At 44.4% G+C, this 19,203-nt stretch overlaps 1 protein-coding gene across 3 annotated transcripts in view; it reads right to left on the reverse strand.

The window, feature by feature from the left end:
- The window catches only part of LOC308182510 (uncharacterized protein), a 92,012-nt gene that overhangs the window by 68,780 nt on the left and 4,029 nt on the right, over positions 1-19,203 (reverse strand). Inside the window, exons 3-4 of one of the 3 annotated variants that reach the window (XR_013941843.1) lie at positions 11,246-12,974; positions 10,836-10,947 (exon numbers count right to left, since the gene is read on the reverse strand). The exons of the other annotated variants lie outside the window; for them this stretch is intronic. The gene's annotated coding sequence lies outside the window, so the exon portion shown is untranslated. The remainder of the gene's footprint in view (positions 1-10,835; positions 10,948-11,245; positions 12,975-19,203) is intronic. 3 annotated transcript variants of the gene reach the window in all.

A 19,203-nucleotide genomic window follows, 5' to 3' on the forward strand; every position in this document is an offset into this window, starting at 1 on the left:
AGGTTTGTTAAGTGATTCGCTCAACAGAACCTGTTTTAGCTGTTGCTCCAAGTCCAACAAACTCTTTAAATTCTCCACTAGCTCTGACATATTAAGAAATCTCCCTTTTTTCTGGTGGGCGCTTCTCACTCCCCTTGTTGTGCTACAGTCCCCCAGAGACAGACTCAGTTACACGACTATTAACCGCTCCACGTCAGAAGCCAGCTTTATCACACCTGCATGACTGTTAAGTCTGAGGGTCTGCGATACCACCGTTACCTTACTTGCGTCTGTGGCTCACTGAAGTCCTTCAATTGCTCAAATTCTGAATGGGAACGTGACAAGTTCCCAAGAAAAAGTTTGCCCAGGCAGTCGTCATCTCCGTATCAAGTGTCCACAAGTGGTAAATAAGAAGGCAGCCAAGTTGTCTTTTCCTGCATATCTGGCCCCTACTGCAAGCTCCAAATCTATCAGCCTAAAGAAACTGTTTGTCCCGCTAAGCAAAGCAGGCACAAGACCAGGTTGTGGCCCCTCAACTCAATTAAACCATTTAGTATTTTCTAAGCTAAACTATGTTCCACGTCCCTCTCAAGCCCCTCTGGCTTCTCTGTCCCACAACCTCTGCTCATTCATTGCTCTGAAGAGAGCTCATCAGCTGTGATTAGAAGTGCAGCAAATGAACCGTTCCCATTAGTAAGTGCTGAGGTGCCTGCTTCCCACACCGCACCTCCGGCTGCACCATGAAAAGCCTTACTCATCCTAAGGACACCAAAAAAAAAAAACAACACAAAATAAAAAGTTACAGCAACAACAGAGCACTTCCCTTTTCCAAAGGGCTGCTACACTATTTCCAGCTCCAGCAGGATGAGGCTCATTCCTCCTACCTGGAATGCCCATCACCCTCCAAATTTTTGCAGTCTAAGGCAATTATCTGCATCTCTCAGGTGGCCAGACTCATTAGCCACCTGTAAAAGCCGCGTATCAGGTGTATTCGATTTAATAAATTAGCACTTAAGCAGGACAGTCAGTGGGGAAGCTCAAAGACCTATAAAAAATTTTATTAGCAGTAAGAACCTTTTCCTAATAAAATAAAAAAGCTTTTTTTTTTTTTTTAAACTGTTATCCTGTTATCCATGCTTTCCCCACCTGCAGGTTGTCCTGGCAAGTGACCAAGAGTCTGAGGGCTGTATTTAATTTGCATAAATCAGAGCTGATTACAGTTACTTTCCTCATTAATACACTGAGTACTGATTAATAATTGGTAATACACAGAATGTACTGATGCATTTGTACGGCACCGTATGCATGCCTGATGCCAAAAATGAAAACAAAACTCCTGTTCCAAAGTGCTCATTCTCGACACAAAGGACAACAAATCCCCATCAGAATGCAATCTTTGCTCCAAATGGAAGAGAAACAGCTGATAGTTTCTGTAGTTCATACAGGACACGTCTTTGTTCGAGCAACGAGGGAGGGTGGAGAGATGCGAGCCACTTTCCTGTCTGTTTGGATCCCTAACGATGCCCCAGTAAAACTCTCGAGGCCCCTTCCTGCTGTACTCACTCGTCCTGTGACCTGGACCTTCTGCACTAAGAGCTGGGACTAACACGTTGTCAAGTGTAAGAGCAGCAAAGTGTTTTCTTCCGCCTGTACAGGACAGATGCAAAAAGCTTACTCACCACAGCACATCTCTCATTTCAATATGACAATACATATTATCTACCAGCATATTTATTGCTTACATAGATGTGAGTTATTTACAGGGAAAATTGATTTATCTATCAGATAATTAGTAAACTTCAATAATTGCAAAAACCTCTTAGCAATCAGTTGACATTCAATTAACATACAATAACTGTCTTATTAAATCTGCATTAAATACCTATTGAAGTGAATTAAAACCCATATATAGGATTCCACAACTCCTGGAGAAACCTCATTATAGTTCAACAACAAAAAGCCTGGAGCTGTGCTGCTCGCTTGTTTCTACGGCACAAAGTTGCCCTGGTTTCAGGTAAGGACAGTACCCTGCTTCAGACGAACACTTCATGTTTATATAAGAACACGACATGAAAAACATGAATGAAAAACCATGAAATGCTCCAAGATTGATAGCTGGGCTCAACTATGAACCTGCATTTTTTCTGATGTTTTTATAGCAGCCAGAATTAGGAGATGCAGAAGGTCAACGTGGGGCTGTGGCTTCCCTCAAACCCCTCCGCCCGAATTGTGGCTAACGGCAGCCGAGTCTCAGAAGCACCGGGCCCCATTCCCCTTCTTGCGCCAAGTGAAAATCTCCCTGACTTCACTGGGAATTCGGCATGAGCAGTGCCTGAGTAACAACTGGGTCGCAGTTTCAGAGATTTGGTGAGGAGTCAAATGAAGCGGCTCAGTGCCGCAGTGTCCAACCCACCTGGTGCCACCCGGATCTGCCTGGGCGCGATGAAGACGCAGGCAGCGAGTCTGTGTTGAAGTCCAGGCACAGGACCCCACGCTGGGTCACGACGCCTACACCTGCGGAAACCAACGCTGCCCGACGCAAAGCCGCTGCTGTCGTGGTCCGGCACGGGAGCATCGCAGATTTTGGTGGCGGATGGAAAACATTGATGTCTTCCATATACATGGATCCGAACACACAGAATGTGGGATTAACCCCGGGAGCATTGTGTGATTCTGTAATTAGAACTGGTTTGTTTATTGCTGCTGCTGCTGCGTGAGGAGATACGTAAGCATATTTGGTTAAGATATATAAAATAACCCAACCCCCAGATTCCACAGACCACAAAACTGAAACCCCTGGCTGCACAGGAGAAGAGAGAAACCGCATACAAGCAAGACACAAGTCTTCTGAGGCCAGAAGGCAGCATAATACTGCTCTGACGACTCGCTCGTGTACGTCAAAGAGGTCGGAGACCGTGCAGTAACTTCTGCAACAAGCCTGTAACACGGTGCTTCTGTTACACCACATCTTTAAAGATGATCCTCAGTTTTCACATAAAGGGACAAATGGTGAACAAACCACCAACGTTTATGTCATTCTAGTGAGTTTATTTGGAACTCACAATGATTTGGCCTCAATTTGTCCCCTTAGTCACCAAGACTTTGGTGCTGAGTGAGAAGCATCTCCTTCTGTATGATCAGGTAGACACGAGACGGCTACAGAGACCCTCCAAGTACTGGGCAGAATAAATTATACACGGGGTTTGCTTCTAACCCAGCCCCCTCATCAACAATGCTCATAAAATTAAAATGAAAATAAATATTCAGCCTTCTCCTCTCGTAAAAGGGACGAAATTGCAAACATTTAACACTACTGTTTCATCTGCAGTACATGAACAACTCCGAGCAAGTACCGGATCTGTTAAAATGGAAATCAGCTGGGGAATGATTCATAGATTTGTGCACGCTGCTGCTTACCCTGAAGCGAGTCAAAGTCAGAATAAAGTCAGATCACAGGAAACATCCACGGTAAGAATTTGGAAAGCCACCTCCTTGCCGCTGACCTAGCCTTATAGTATTCAGGACTTCTCTTCTACATACAGGAATTTTCTGAACACCTAAGCATATGTATAAAAGCGAAATCAAATGACTGCCTCAGACTTGACAGAACTGCTGAACTAAGAACCGTGCTTCGTCCTCTGCTGAAGGGCATCACCTTGAGAAGATGAAGCTTCGTAAATGTTGCTCTAAAAGTTGGTATTCTCTGCTATTGGCTATTATTTATATTTAGAGAGGAATTAATAACGATCTGCACGGAATGACGCTGCCTCACCCCATTTTATGCGAGCTTCACAAAAGCCAGAAATCACGAGTCATTTAGCAGAAACACAGCTTCAGCCCTATCAAAGTACTAATGTGCAGCTGAAAAGGGACCTTGCTTTTGAAAAAAGCCAAATAGATACTAAAAAGGAAAACAAACCTCTAATCAGACAGAAAATACTGGTCTAAGAGCGAGGGGCGATACTCGCAGTAATTTAGCAGCGCTCCGGTTATAATGAGAGCACATGACGCATTATTTGTGACTTAACTTATTTTAGTCTGAGGTCCCTGAATAATTAACCTGCTTTGTTTCAATTCATTTAGATGTCCACATCCTACCGCTTATGAAACGGAATGCGTTCCACAAAATAAACAGCCACGCTGCTTCCTGAGCGATTCACAACCCAGGCTGTACAGAGGCTGATGTAAAACATGTTTGCATGATGATTCTTAGGATTCGAGTATTTAGATATTTCATACTCAAAAATTAACACTGCTTTGTTAAAAATACAACTACTTTTGAGAGCAGGTATTTTATCCTAATTACAGAAGAATATAATTTGATGTTTTTATATCGATGTTATATCCAGTTTATTACGTATAAAATCTCAAATAAAACAGATGAAGTTACTTTATAAAATGATCTCCATTTAGAAGCTGAGTAAGTGGTTTACAATGAATAAATTAGCGTGCAATGGCAAACCGCAACTGTAGAAAGATTTGAGCAGAGCTAATAATCCGGTAATTCATGATCCCTGATAAGCACGGGACCCTTTTAGTCACACGTTATGTAAGCAGCAACTTCGGGAAAGGCTCATGTTTACACAAGCAGCCTTTTTACTCGCACCATGAAGGATACTGAAAATTTCTGGCATCTCACTTGACGTTACTATCCTATTACATTTAAAACCATGCCTTTCTAATTCTCCTATTTTTCTTCATGGCTGCATCTCCGCAATACCAACCTGTTTCGCTAACTATTAGGAGATATTATTGTTGCTGGAAATTCATCTGTCATTTTACAAGTCTCTTTCAAAGAAAGAAATAACAGGTTGTCTCAGTGAAAGGAAATAGCAGAGAAACAAAAATAGTATGCTCTTTGCTCCCACAGAGACAAACCAAGTAATATTTACCTCTGACACGATAAACAAAAGATCAGAAAGGATTAGAACTAATGGCTCTGTAAATAGTATATTCATAAGAGAGGGATCCTGCTAGAATCACAAGAAAATTGTATCCACTTTCAGCTGCCAATTTTTGAGGAACATCCTGATTTTTTAACTCTGTATTTATGGAACGGCGTATGATGGTTGCAGCTTTGCTATCACCACCACCCTCATCTTCTTCATACATTATCGCTAGGATTTTTCCTGAAGAATTACAAAGCCTTCTGTGCGGAAGCAACCCTGGCACGTTCCACAGAGGTCACTTTCAATGACAGCTACCTCTCTGAGTAAAAGCATGCCCGGCAGAACAGCCTGCCTTCCCAAAGGAGCATCCAAGTGTCTCCATGCAGTACTCGAGCTACGGGGACCCTGCACAGAGCAGCCTGAACACCCTGGATTGCCATTTCTCTGCAGCCGTGGGTAGAGGCAGGACAGGAGGAGCCAGGGCACAGCACAGCAAGCCGATACTCTCCAGAAGCCCATGAACGCTCGAGAACCGAAGTCACACGCCTGCTGGGTCTGCCCCGCACACCTGAGTATGGCATTTTCGAGGGGAACCCACCGCAGGCTACCCCGAACCACCTTCTGTCTGCAAACAGCTCATCGCTTGCAGAACTAAGCGTCCACGCAGCTCTACCCTGCTGCTTTCTATCGCTAACATATTCATCGACAGCTTGGCTAGCTCACGTTGGTGCAGTGGCTGCAGGAGCACTGTGGCCAGCCACAGGAGCTGCCTGACACCTTGTTTCTGCCCCGTCTCCTCCCATCAGGCAGGCAGCTGGCTCCTGGTGCTGCCCCGGCCTCCTGAACACGAAGCCTGCACACCGTGCACGTCCCGGCGGCTGCCAAGGACTGCTCTTAAAGGAAAACATGCTCGGAAGAAACAGGGAAGGCACACCAATATTTGCATACGCACTAGTGTATTTGTACAAATGGCTCGTAATTAGCAATACTGAGAACAATCAGAACAATACCGGATTAAGAAGTTAACAGAAAAGTGCTGTGTGCTTGGAGAAAGTATGTAAATGGCTGGGGAAAAAACCTTACAGAGCTTAGACAAATGGACAGGGATGGAACTTCTTATTTCTGTTCTGCTGTTTTAAAAACACTTGTACGTTCTCCTCCATGAACCACTTACCCGCCACTAACGCTTTTTGTTTCATGATGCACAAAGCTGAAGACTTACAGCGAGATCTTCTACAGAGCGTTTGCTTGGCCTCCTCCAGCAGCCCATCCCTGATACCGACACATTCCTGTATCAGCACGTTAGGCTTCCCTACTTTTTAGCTTATTTAACTTCTGCAATGCAACAACATATTATAGCCCGTTTTCTCTGCCAAAAAATTCCAGACAGACTTCGCAAATACATCTAAAAACAAAAAGCTAACAAAATTCAGGACAGAAAATGTTTGTTCTTGAATTATAAAAACCCTAAATTAACCTTATAACACAGCAAAAAATAGTCTGAAGTCTACCTAGGTCTGGGTTGGCTAAAAATAAACCAGGGAGGTCAAGACTAAAATACTTTAAACACTTGTAAATTACATTCAACGAGAAGTGGAACTGAACTTCTATTTATTTGAAGATAAACTCACAGCAACAAATCCATGAATATTTTGTCCTCACACAATCTCTCCAGCAGGCACTCCCCACGAAGTGTATTACTTCTGTGTTCCAAACATGTACGATTTCTGACAACTGCACTGGTGCTACAACGGGCACACACAGAATGCAAAACCCCTCGTGGTGTGCCCGTGCCCCCTCGTACAGAATCGCTTCTAGCAGGGAACAGCGTATTGCATTTTTCTCCAGTCAGTGTCTTATAATAAATGTAAGCCGAGAGGAGTCTTCATTTCTTTCTTTCCTGCACTAGCAGCTGATTAACAAACATGCTCAAAGCCAAATGGAAGCATGCAGTTGTGGGAAGCCTTGCGACGCAGTTGTGCATCCATCACAGGTGGACGCAAGGTCTGCTCGCAGCACTTGCAATATAATTAGAATTCGATACTGAAAAAAAAAGGTCCAGAATAAAGGATGCCAAGATTACCATCTAAATACAATGTTGCTCGTTGAAAGAAATGAATGTAGAGTATTGAATGTTCAAAATTGTGTTGAATTAGATAAGCAAATCCCATGTAGACTTTGTTAATGATTCATAATCAGCTAATAAGCTCATCTCTAGTAGAATAATGATCCATGGACCTGTTAGCTCATTTATCACTATGTTTTACAACACCAGCAAAGAAACTAATTAAATCCCAGCATCATTACACAGAATTCCTTTTAATAGAGATACAATGATGCACTAGAGGCTACAGATTACACTGCAAATTGTACCAAGAGATTCCGGACAGCAAGTTTTAATTAACATGTTAGCGAGAAGCTGCTCACTTAAATAATAACTAACCAGGAAACATCTGCACACTCCAAAACATGGGAGCAAGAAGAATACGGGAAGCAGCGTTACACGAGGTACTGCAGGCTGCTAAGCACAGCCCAAAGCTGCTGCTGCTCACTCGCTGCCCTCGCTACCTGGCACAGCTCCGACGGCTCAGCTCGGGCTCCCGGTCAGCGCTGCGATGCCAGCGGCGCCACGTGCATCAGGCGAAAGGGCTGGGCAGAGCCACCGCCGGGCCACAAAAGCTGCCAGCACGGGGCTGGGGCTCGTCAGGCAGAGCCGGAGGATCACTTTGCTTGTTTCATGCAGGTAACTGCCCCCAGAACTGCTCCCTGGTCTGCAAGCAAGAGAAAAGAAAGAGAAAAGAGTGCTTTTCTGAAGAAATAAAGGGAGAACTTGGAGACAGCACAGGACGAACAAACAGCGGAGTGACGGAGCAGTGCACCGATACTGGGATTCAAAAAGCAGATGGCTCCCTAGCAGGAAAGCAGCAGAAAGCAATCACTGGTATTCCCTTTTTGTTTGAACATCCCAGCCAGAGCAAGAAGCACGATTTCTGCAATTTATCTGGGACAAGCAATGCTGTTTGCAACTATCTTTCAAAGGCACGTGTAAAGGAACAAACACACAGCCCCTGACTCGCCAGCAGACACTGTGACTATGGAGAAAGTGATGGAAAAGGCACAGATCTCTAGCAAAATGCCCATGCTTTTTTGCTTTTACCTCTTTTTTCTCTGAGAACAGTGATAAACAAAGAGTATGGAGACATAACTGAGTGTTTAACAGGTCATGTGAAGTCAGGCAACGTTGTGAGAGTTTGTAACAGGGGACAGCACGGCCCTGAAAACAGCTCTCCGCCAGAAACAACGATGGGAGAACGACAACCAGGAACAGCAATCCCATCCCAGTGGCTGCATCGGCCACTTGACAGGGCGCAGGTGGTGTGTGCCGCTGCCCGGTGCTGCAGAGAGCCTGTACTTTCTTTAAAAGCTCAAAATAAACACTGCATTAGCTCACCAAGGGGTAAGAGCACCTTCACAGCCGGCGTTCCACACCTCTTAGGAGTGGGTTGCTGGTGTGTAAACACAAAGCTCACCTTGCCTTTGCTTCTGCAGCTCATGAGCCCTTCTCCTGTTCTGGGGCTACCCGCCGGTGTCCCTGCCGCCTGCCCTGAGCTGCCTGCACCTCCCTGGACAGCATCAGCCCCTTCAGCTCACACATTTATCCTCAGCCTCAGACCCAGACTCGTTAGGGCAAGACAGAGAGACCACCAGCCTCATCCTTCCTTACCGTAACGAAGAGGGATTCTGTCAAAGCTCAGCCTCCAGCCCCCCACCCTCCTAAGTGCTGCTGTGGTTCGAGCACCTCATGTGGTCTGCCTCCAGCACACCCCGAAATTCCTGCGGTATCAGCCAATGTAATTTAAGGCCGCAAGCAAAAGTAATGTGTTTGTAGGTAACTGAGCATAAATTCAACTATTTTGCTATAAAAGTGGTTGTTCTGACTTCAGAACAGGAATAAATTCTTGTTAATTTAACCATAAACTACTCCTCATAGTCAGCAAAAGGAGAATGCTTGGGCAACTACAAAATCCACGTGGATTTCATCTGCTGCACAGATTATTCTGAGCATTATAATTCAGAAAACCTTTGAAACAAATTTAGTGAAATCCCTAAAAGAATAATAACAAACTGTTAGGAAATAATCCCAGCTGGTTTCACGGAAAGTGATATACCGCTCGAATTGAGCGTGATCTACATAATTCTTACATTTATCACCTAGAGTTTTTCAAAGTAAAAATATATATGCCAGTATACTAGGAACTGAAGGAATAAACATTGTCTCCAGATTAAATCTAGACATTTAGTGGAGTTAAATCAAATGCTTCCTCTTAATTAATTAGTATTTTCATTGAAATTAAAATCAGCAGGAAATGTACACTTAGACTTGGCCTTGTGCTCTGCTACAAAAGCCCCAAGCACCAGGCTCACGTTCTCAAGTCACGCAGCGGCTGTACAGCCACCTCCACGTTTGCTTTTGGTATGGAAGCCCTGAAATAATGCCGGGGGGCTCTGGTGTAAGAAGAGTCCTTCTGGCTTGGCTGTCGACCTGAAGCCAGCCCAGCAGGGGCGTCCATCCTCATCCTCCCGCTAAAATATCTATTAAAAATATCTATTGATATTTTTTCTTTAGAAAAATAATTTAAAATAAACCCATTAAACAGATGTTCCTGCTTACTGCCTGGATCACTCTGATACATCTCCCCCACTGTAACTTACTTTTGAGGGCCGGTCACACACTGAAATGGTTTCCAAATGGCAAGTGTCCCCCCCGAGTCTGATCAGCAAAAATGCTAAGACAATCTTTTTTGCCATAGATATGAAAACTTTACGTGAGGTAAAAGCACAGTTCAGGTAATGGAAAACGCAGAGCAGATAGGAAAAAGTCTGAGTTTGAACTGGGTCTGTTTTAAAATCAGTTCTTGGAGAATTCTTACAGCAATCTATTACTTAAGATTGCAGCATCCAAAGGAAGCGTCCCTTAGAGCAACTGGTCACTCCAACAGGATCATCAGCCTCTCCCCATCGATTTCTCTGAGATTTTTATTGTCTGATGAAATGTAATTAAAGACACTGATGGTGCCAATTAAAGATTTGAAGGGACTGAAGTTGGAGTTCACATTATCACATGGCGAAATGCAGCGATGCTGTAAACATCCATTAGCCATTACAGTTCTCATTAGTCCCTGAAAACAACTCATTAGTGTCCTTAGCCATGACAGATAAGTACAATAAATGAGATAAATCTATCAATATATTCATTGTGTGCAAAATCAGGGCTTCCGTCACCGTACCACACAGTGCCAATCAGAAGGTTAAAGACGCCTTCTGCGAGGAACAAACCAGGCTGCAGAGCATCTAGCCCGAGTGCAGAAAGACGGCACCAGAGAAACCAACAGGAGCACCGGGACGTTTTATTTATACACAGGGTGGGTTCATTTCAAATTCGGTTTGCTAGGGACTGTCACAGTTGTTCAGCCAAGGCTAAATTTTAGAAAACAAATTGATTTGGTTTAACTTCACCTGCCGTGATCTACAAAGCTGTTTAAATCTCACGTTATCTCCGAAATGAGGGCTCTGCCAATTTGTGGGATTTGAGGCAGGCTTCTGGTTACCTGCAGGAACCCCCAGCGGATCAGTAAGGAGCCAGCTGTACCCCCAGACGTGCTACGTCCTCCCACAGCATGCTGACGGTGGTAATGCTGCACACGGCTGGAGGTGCCAGCGTCAGACGAAGGAGCACGTTGCAAAGCTTGCTGCTGAAGCTCTGATCACTTCTAATCCCGTTCAGAATACAGACACATCCCTGCTCCTACGAGTACCTTTACGTACCGGTTATTTTTCATCCTTCTTTCTCTCAGCCTGGCTGGACCTGCGCTGGCTTTATGAACTCTTTTGACAAAAGCCTGTAATTAGATCCCTTTCTTGTGTATCTTACCACCGGTTTCTGTCTTTTTAACATGCCACACTCACCTTTTCATAGCTTCCCTTCTAACTTTAGTGCAACAGCTCTGCACATCACTGTGGGAAAACTCTACAAAGTCTTCTGCTGAAGTGCAGCGCTATCAGAAAAGCAGAGCAATTGCTGGGATGCATACAAAATGAGACAGAAAACAACAGTGATAATATTAATGACACTGTTTAAATCAATAGTATGGCTTTGCCCAGATACTGGTTTCATTTTTGTTTGCTTTATCCCACAAAGAAAACAGCAAGAAGAGAAAGAACTCCAAAAGAGGTCAGAAAGATGGTTCCAAGCCAGCAGGAATTAAGCATGAGGAATAATTTTAAACCCTGTCTCCTTAGTTCAGAAGGGAAAGGCTTTCGTGCAGTTATACAAAACAACCAACAGCACGGAGAGTAAAACAAGAGTTCCCACTTACTGGTTCTGTGAATACATGAACATGATAAATCTGGAAAGCAAATTATAGCTTTAGGGCAATTTTTTAAAAAGGTTGGGGGGTGGGAGGAATGACAAAATTGCACATAAAATTCAGCAGGGCATTAGACAAAAGATATTCCTACAGATGAAGAAAATACCTGCAGCAGACAGGTTTCTGGGATGTTGGTAGCACCAGTGACTTTTTCTTGGACAAAGACAGCGATCTCCATGGACCTGGCACATGAGGCTGGTACCAAGGCTGCAGCCACCAATGGCACAAATGAGACCTCTCCTCCAGGCTCCTGTGGGTGCAAGGAAGGCACGTGCTGGGTTTCTGCATCCAGCCATTAGCTTCTTCTGTGTTCAGGTGGGGAAGCAGAAACTTGGTTTTTGCCATTGTCTGTACAGTAGGATCTATTTTAACTGTATACCACGGTTTAGGAGACTTTGTAGAAGTACCACCCACATTTCAGGACAGCCTTATTTAATGTGTGAGCAATTTCAACAGCTTGTCCACCACGAAGTCACTCACAGAAGGGGTTCTAGCAAGAGTCAGCTTACCACGCTATGAGAGGTATGGCCTGATTCAAAAGCAACGATGGAGTCATTCCAAACCACGTTAACACCATATATTCCAGCAGTAATAGAACAAAAAGTGTTCAAGGAATGCTGTGACCTTACTGCCCCCTATTCTGAAGCTTAGAAAATTACAGCTTTCTACGAAGTGTACATTCAGAACAGCTTGGAAGACAGAAAGAACTCCTCTGAGAAGGAGATGACAGCGGGGATCTGCCTGCTCTTGGTTCCCCAGGACCTGTCATTCCTACAAGAGGTCTGTATTCCCTGACGCAGATGCTCATGGCCACTTAATGCAGAAAGCACTGTGGGGAAAGAGCTCATTTGTATCCTGAATAAGTCTTTGTAACTCTTTGGAAAAATAGATTAACATCAACCAAACACTACCAACTAAACAGGCCCAAGATGCACAGGGCACATCACTCAAACACTCTGTATCACACTGGGCTATTTTTCCTCTTCTCGATGCACAGAACGTATCACACAGCCATTCATGCAATGAGGACCTCAGGAGAAGCCCAAGGAGCTACCAGAGGAGAAGTATTTCACATTTATTAAAGATATCCTTTGGGGTTTGGTGGTGGGCTAGGGTTTTTTTTGGCCTACGTTTCATCAAACAGCTGGGACAAAAAGGATCACCCAACCAACTGAACATCCTAAAGCAACCAAAAGCATCTGACCCCAGTGTCCACCTCTTGTATTTGCCTGTAACAGAGAATGTGGTAAGAGAATCCTCAAGCTCTGCACTGAGAATGTGAACTAAATGAACACTTCCCCAGCTAGCACTGGCACACCGCTCAGCACCAGCTGCACCCGCACCAGGACCAGGGAAATGCAGCTGCTGCTTCTTACAGGTCTTGATGTTGGAAGCAATCAGAATTACCCTGGCTTTACGGGATTATTTGTAAGTGCATTTTGTTCACCAAAGGTACCTGAGTCACACTACCAGCTTTAATTCCACTGCAAACTTCCTTGCTCTGTCTTTTCTTCCTCCCTTGGAGGCGTTTCCATCTCCAGCAGGGCAGCTCTTCACCCCTCCTTTTCTTCCTCTTCCTGGCCAAGTCACACGAGCAGTGACATCAACATCGCTGAGTCTACAGCCAGCTCCCTGACGCAGCACTTCCCATCGCTCCCAGAGATCACGGTACTAGCACCTGACAATGAATTGTTTCTTGTTTTTAAAATAATAATAAATAAAAATAATTAAAATTAAACTAAATTAATTATAATAATAATAATTTTAAAATAAGAGTTACCTTTTGAGTCAAATATGAAGTTCTTTTTACTCTCATTATAATGAGAGTAAAAATAGTAATAAATTTTAAGTACAATTCCTATCAGATACAATACTAGTGCACAGACTTAATTCACCATTAAGTGAATTAATGCAAAGTTGATTAGGATGACTGTAAGAACATGTAATTTTGGGGATGAGCAATCATGGATTACTTTCTTCATTAGACAGTAAATATTAAACTACATTTCCTATAGAAATTTGTCTTGTTTTCTGTTTTATCACATTTTCCCTCCTCATGCCAACATCCCCTTCCCTGCTCCCAGCCTCCCAGCTTTTGCCTACATTCATTACATGCAAAATTTTCAATGCCAGTTATCCCAGGAGGAAGAACTTCCCAAATAAAATAAAGCGTGAACAAATGACTTTTCTTATATCAGAACAGACAGGGCAAACCTCGCAGCCTCTTTGTTGGATTTTGAAGGGGATTCTGGCTGAAGAATGAAGCTTAGGTTTTGAGCAAAGGTAATTTCTGAAGGTGGAATCACAGCTTAAGGAAGTCTCCAGAGAATTTTCTTGATGCAAAGCTAACAAGACTTTGTGATAATTTCTCAGAAACTGGCCTCATTCCAAGTTGGATTTTAAACACAGATTATAAAGCAAACACCATCCCCCACAAGTATTAAGAAAGAAGAAAATAACAGAACGGGGGCTGCAGAAATGGTCTCTATTGTGGGACCAAAACCCGTCAATCAAGCGGGTTGACAGGCATCAGAGATTGACAGACAGGCCCTCTCTCTTGACTTCAGTTATCTGGGGGAATGGGAAAAGTGTCTGCAAGAACATGTTAAATTGCCAAAGTCATTACCAGTCACCAATTACCAAAGAAAAGATAACAAGGTGTATTTTAGAAAAATCGATGCAACAACATGCATTTCAATAAAGCGAGTTTTTCAGAACTTTAGAAAACAAAATGAACTATTTAGGGAATACATGATGGTTTTTTCATGGAATACCAAGCACTTCGCTGTGCCAGCAGGCTTTGGAGATTCATCACTATTCTCTCTATATTTTGTACTGGGGCCAGAGGTCAACCAACAAATATTTTCCTTTGTCTCTTCTTCAGCTTAACCTAAAAAAAAGAGCAAGCTCTGTGTCCCAGGGATTGTATTTAGGTTCTATGCCAGGTGAACCAGAGCCCAAAAGCCATTTTGGTTCCCAACTGCATTTAATCTAGTTGCAGGAGTGGATGCTAATATGTAAATAAGTTACCAAAAAAAGACCAAAGGACCTTGATATTTAGTGCCAGATTTGATTTTTGATTCACCCCGGCTGAATGAATTCACCCCCTATGAATTGTGTTGGACCCACAGCAAGCTCTCGAGACCGGCCGCCTACGCTAGGATGCCACACTTCCCTCGCCTCACTCGATTCAGAACTTCTCCATACTCATGGCCTAAGTCAACTGAAACCAAATTTCTTCTGACAACAAAATTAAGGAGCCTACAACTCAGGCTGTGAGGAAATTAAGTCTCTGCTGCCATGGAGAATGGCGTCCCCCTTGTTTCTATCACCTTCCTTCTCCCAGCACAGTCGAGAGAAAAGCGCGTCAACCCCTTTTCACCACAAACAAAAGTGTTCACTTGAGCTGAATTGCAGTGTACTTGTCTTCAGATTTTCCAAGCTCTCCTAACAGTAATTAAATATCATCACAAATATGTTGAACATAAAAAAATAATTAATTTTTTCTAGATTGCTGCCCACTTATTGTTTGCTGAATTATTCTAAGTGCTTTCCTTCTTTTAATTCAGCTGGCATTATGTGGTTCACTTTCAGAAGCTGCCTGCATTTTCAGCGGAAACAAAAAGAGGTTTTCTATTACTAGCGCTTGAGCTCTGAGCTGCAAGAATACGACCGGTGTACAGAGGATGCACAGACAGCACTGAATTCAAAGTGGATCAGGAATGGTACCTCCTGAAGCTCTCCTGTTCTGTGTCCAGCACCACGCCAGGTCCAACATCAGCTTCTGTTCCTCCGTGGCAGTCTGTGGAGGGAAGCAGGGGAGCTGCTTCTCCAGGCTTTGCATGCCTGCCTCCTGGATACCTCCTCAGGCCTGCAGGGGCTTCCACTCATCCATCTGACTTACAATCTCCACACATCTTACACTCTTTAATCAATCATGCTGATTCTTGTAGTTCATAGCTCTCTCAAAATCTTCTTTTGGACAACAAACAATAAGGAACTTAACACTTCAAGTCAGGAGCCACTTGGATCCGTGCGTATCACATACCAGAGCACAGCTCTGTGCTTTCATGGAATCACACAACTGTAAATTAAGTTAGGTCGGAAGGGAAGGGACCTCTGGAGGTCACCAAGTCCTACCTGCTCCAAGGAGGTCGAATCGCATCAGGCTGCTCAGGGATCCAGCCAGCTGAGTCTCCTGAACACCTCTCCAAGGACAGAGATTTACTCACAGAGTAAAAAAAAATAAAATTTACTGCATCTAAGTGAAATGTTCCCTGTTCCAACTTGCATTTGCTGCCTCTTGTCCTATTGCTGTGCACCTCTGAGAAGAGTCTGGCTCTGCTTTCTTTGGATCCTCTGGTCAGGCAGTTGTAGACAACAGCAAGGTTTTCTCTTTGCCGTCTTCTCTTAGAATAGTTTTTTTAAATACTTAAAAAAGACCAAATAAAGCACAGAAGTTCTTAGCTCTTGACTCACCAGCATCAGGACAAAAATATTCAGAACACTTTTACAGCGAAGGGGAAAAAAAATCCAAGTCAACTGAAAATAGCTTGCAAAATTGCTTGTAAAGACCTCTCAGAATCATTCAACTCAAGCTAAAAAAATGAATTAACTAGCTGAATTAATCAGCTGAATCACAGACGAGAAACCATACATGCTCCCACATTTCTAACAGTAACCCTGGATGGATGCGCGTTCAGAATAACGCGAGTATCTGTTCTTCTGTGCACCATAAAAAGGGGAGCATCTAAATCCTGCTTAAGTTCTGTTCCGTGGGCTTTATTTGGTACTGGCTATCTCTAGCAGAAAGATGTCCCCCCAGTTTTACCTCTGAGTTGACAAGCTCCTTTTGACATGCGTGACCTGATGTTCAGCAGGGAAGCCATCCCTGACAGTCAGAATTAAAGCTGAACAAATGCCAACACCAGCACCCGCTTCATCGCGGTGCAGGAGGAATAAAATAACTTCTGAAAACGCTTTCCACGGACATTTTGTTAACTTCCCTGACACCTTTATTTTTGAAGGAATTTAGGTGGAGTAGAGACTGGCTTCCAGCAGCGTGTCTGCACGGTGACTTCACAAGAAGCCACTTCCAGCACTCAGGAGCAGCTTAGCAGGACTGCACGTTCACCACGCCGCACACCAACAGGCACCAGGGAATCCATCCGCACGTTCTGCTTCTTGTGCTTGCCTCAGCTCTGCCCTGGCACCAAGCCTCACAAGACACTTGTGAGCCATCCCATCTCACTGAGACACAGAGAGCTGAGAGCCTTCCTCCATCTCCCCAAACCTGACAACAGGACGCCACTCTCCGCCTGCCTGTTAGGATATTCAGCCCTGCTTTCCATAAATGTAACAAGTACGACCCTGATTCACGGTGCTTTCGTCTTGGCACACCTTGGAGCACTTGGATCTTTCACTCTTGACATTAAAGATAAAATTTGTGTCCTCAGGAAAGTAACAGCTTTTGCAACCTGCATTTTAACTAAAAAAGGCACTTTTTTTTCCCTCTAATTTATACATTCAGATGTAAAGAAATGCATCCGTCCTCAACCATCAATAACACGAGCAGGATCTGACAATTATCTCTGTATAAAATTACCTAGCAGTAAGAGAAACTAAATGACTATTAGAAAGTCTATCCAAGCTCCAAGAATAATTCACATAAAAGGGTTAATTAGGACTTGTAATTCACACACAAGAAGTAAGGCCGGCCCGACGGATAGGAACAGGACCAGTTTGCATTTCCTAATGGCCACATCCCATTGGTCTGGCTGCAATGTCAAGCACCCATATTAGCAACAACACGACCCTCTGGAAAACGAGTCATTTTTCTGGAATAAGCAGCATCAATGGAAGCACTCATAGAATCACGCTCCCTTTAAAACACGAGCCAACAGGCAGCGTACCACGAGCAATGCTCTGTGCCTCGCTGCCACCAGCGCTGCTCTCGCCACCCACGGGGTCGCTGCGCCCGCGCGCACTGCACGGCTCGGGCGCTCGGCTCACTCACCGACCCGAGGCGCTGCGCTGGGGTTCCTGCTGCACGGCAGGCTCCGGGTGCCCGAACCGAATTTCTTTGCAGGAAACCCCAAGACGCACCTCGACCGGTGCCAGACAGCAGGATACAAAATTGGAGGAGAGCAGCGGTGGGAACCTCAGCGCTTACTGGGTACAAACCCGCACCTACTGGGCTCCATCGGTTCTACTCCACACCAAGAGCACAAACTTGGACAAAACCCCCGTGTTCAAGTGGCACGCCTGGCGCACATAGACACAGCGGCTGCATTTCATACGTGGGGCTGCTCTCTGATTTGGCACTGATTTAATCCAGTAACTTGATCCTATTCTGCACCAGTTTCCACCAGGGTAGAGCCAGCCCAACGCAGCCATGCTTCAGTTTAAAGCACTCGCCAGCTCCTAGCTCTGTAAGAAATGCTCAGCAGCACACTTCAGGCTGGTGGCACAACCGTCTCCAGCACTTCAAAGACTTACTCGGAAGATCTGAATTTACACTCTTGATCCTCCGCAGCCTCCGCAGCAGGCAGGCTGACATTTGATTTATGTACCTCTGCCTTCCAGCAGAACCCTCACACCAGATAATGTGATCAAATCAAAACTACTTTCCATACAATTATAAAACATAACAGGCTACAGCAAAAAATGTAAAACCTCCAAAGCAACTCAAAGCTAATTAATTTCTATTACTAGTGAAAGAAGAACCACTTAACGTGTCTTTTCTTATTTAAATTACCATTGACGGCACCTGCTTTTTTATTTTTTTTTTTATTCTCGGGAAATCCTCCTACAATACTAGTTAAATTATGTAAGACTGTAGAATTTATGAAGATAAGGCAATTAGCATTACAAAAACAATTCCAGGTTACAATTTATGGTGAAAAGAAAAGAGTTATGATGCTCTGTTAAATCATTCAGCGATGCATTACATACTTAGTTAATCCTTCTAGTTGGGAAAATTTAGGGCTAAATGGTGTCACTGTGTTCAGTAATTAATTATTTTGTTTCATTTAGTGGATACTTCATCTGTATTGTTAAGGCATAACACAAGTCCAGGAACAGCAAATGCCCAAGTCCACGCGGCAGCCACGCAGCATCCCCAAATGACCCAACAAGGAGGCAGGAGGAAAAGACCAAGCCAGGTTTGTTCCTTAGGTTCTGGCTCCTCCCGGCACCCAGACGATCTCACCTTGCCAAAACAATGTTTCTTTGGATTTTCCTTCATGTTCTCTTCTGCCAGCACACCCAAACACCTCAGTTGAGAGGCCAGGGCCTGGCTGCACATCTGCTGGCCCACCTGTATGCGCAGGAGAGGCCGATCCACCAACGCACCCGGTGCATGCAGCAGGCTGCCAAGTAAAACAACCGCGGCGCTGAGCAGGCCACGCGTCCGGGCTTCAGAGAAAACAGACTTGCCAGAGATGGATAGACGACAGAACACACAGCTCCGTACAATTTTCATGTCCTCTCACAGGAACGACAGAGAAGTCAGTGAAAACCGGAATAATTTTCAGACTTGAATTTTAAAATCTAGATTAATTCAGTTTTTAAAAATCGTTCCTAAGCAATGTTAGGTAGGACAGACCGAGGCAGTGGAAAAGGCTACTGAACAACGTCCTCACCTGCACCCCAAGGGCTAGCTGGCTGCGGCACTGCTGCAGCTCAGGGGCTGCGCGGGGACCGCCTGAGGACAGCGTGCCAGGGGCTGCTCCCGGCTGCAGCACAACGCAATGCGAATGAAGATTTGCGTAACGCGCTGCAAGGAGAGGTGCTCTATGTTGAAAATAATTCTGTGTGTTTGTTTCTTTGGTTTTCATGCATTGTATAATGCACAGCAAACAGAACTGAATCCCTCTGATCCCCTGAATCCCTCAATCTCTCTGATG

The sequence above is a fragment of the Anser brachyrhynchus genome, assembly GCF_964034855.1.
Source record: "Anser brachyrhynchus genome assembly, chromosome: 24".
Lineage (NCBI taxonomy): Eukaryota > Metazoa > Chordata > Aves > Anseriformes > Anatidae > Anser > Anser brachyrhynchus.